At 58.1% G+C, this 1,353-nt stretch overlaps 1 protein-coding gene across 1 annotated transcript in view; it reads left to right on the top strand.

The window, feature by feature from the left end:
- Positions 1-1,306: 1,306 nt before the first annotated feature.
- Positions 1,307-1,353, top strand: part of KCTD3 (potassium channel tetramerization domain containing 3) — a 50,043-nt gene continuing 49,996 nt past the window's right edge. The window contains exon 1 of the mRNA XM_035010133.1: positions 1,307-1,325. The gene's annotated coding sequence lies outside the window, so the exon portion shown is untranslated. The remainder of the gene's footprint in view (positions 1,326-1,353) is intronic.

Here is a 1,353-nt window from a genome sequence, read left to right as displayed (position 1 = left end):
GAACAAGAGTCCCATGTTCTTCCCACTGAGCCAGCCAGGCCCCCCAGGTTAGGCATTAAGTCTTGATGGGGCTTAGCAAAAGTGACTCCATGTTGGGCCTATTTCTTTTTAACAGAATTTAGTACCACAGACTAATGAACTCTGAAACGTACTACACTGCCTCTATTAGCTTTTCTTGGCTAACATCAGGTGTTATAGTGTTAAGATCTTATTTTTTAAAAGATTCTGTTTTTAAGTAATCTCCATGCCCAAGGTGGGGCTTGAACTTACAACCCCCCAGGATCAAGATTTGCCATGCTCTTCAGACCGAGCCAGCCAGGAACCCCCCTTTGTGTTAAGATTTTTAAAATATACTTCAGTAGCCACTAAGTAAGTTTTCGGGCTCCAATACATATACTATTTAAAGCAAACACTTTTTTTTTTTTTTAAGTGTGCATTTGTGTGTGACTAACACTGAATGCTTACTGTATTCCAGAAACACATCGCTCTACACAGGCTACGGGTTGTTTGTTCTTGTCCTTTTGTTTCCTTCCCTGCTCAACAAAACAACAAAACCGCTTCGGTCACCAGGGTTGAGACTGAAGAGAGTTAATACAGGAACGAATTTGCTGCGGTAAACGCTGTAAAAAAGTTTAACATCCCCACATTTTCACTGCACTGGCACTTTTTGCCTTCAGGCATCAACCACTAGCTCTCGCAAAATCTCCCTTCACCTCCCAAATCCATGTGCAGAAAGGGGACGATAAATAAAGTTGCTTGAGGGCGGTCTGCCCAGACTTGCCCCCAAACTGGGGACCCTGGACTCCTGGTGCTAGAAAACCTTCAGTGCAAAAGGCAACAGGCTGGGGCCGCGCGGGGAGGAGGACAGACGCGCAATCCCGGCCGAGCGGGCGGCGGGCCAGGAGCACATTCCCGACGTCCCTCCGCGCCAGCCCCGCCGAGCTGGGCAGCTCCTCCCCGGCCCTTCCTTCCTCCTCCTCCACCACCTCCTCCTCCTCCGCGGCGGCGGCGGGCGAAGGGGCGAGCGCTGCGGTGTTTTGTCCCCAGCGGCGACCCCTTCTCCCAGGCGGGCTGCGGCTGCGGCGGCCGCCGTGGCGGCGGCGGCAGCTGGGCGCTAGGAGAGGCCCGGGCCGGCCGTGCGGCCTGGAGGCCGCGAGAGGTGGAGGCCGGGCTGCCCTCCCGCGGCGCGGGCGCGGAGGGGAAGAGGCGGCGGCGGGCGAGCTCGGCCCGGCCGCCGGGAAGGTGGGGGAGGCTCCGCGCACCTCCCGCCCTCCGGCCGCCGCCGCCGCCCAGCTGGCCCTGCCGCCGCCGCCGCCGCCGCCGCCGCCGCCTCGGGCTCCCGCCGCGGGCTCG

Source organism: Mirounga leonina, unplaced genomic scaffold, assembly GCF_011800145.1.
Source record: "Mirounga leonina isolate KUSES-001 unplaced genomic scaffold, KU_Mleo_1.0 Mir_154, whole genome shotgun sequence".
NCBI lineage: Eukaryota > Metazoa > Chordata > Mammalia > Carnivora > Phocidae > Mirounga > Mirounga leonina.
The sequence above is the reverse complement of the archived record's forward strand: the minus strand, read 5'-3'. Positions and strand labels throughout refer to the sequence as shown.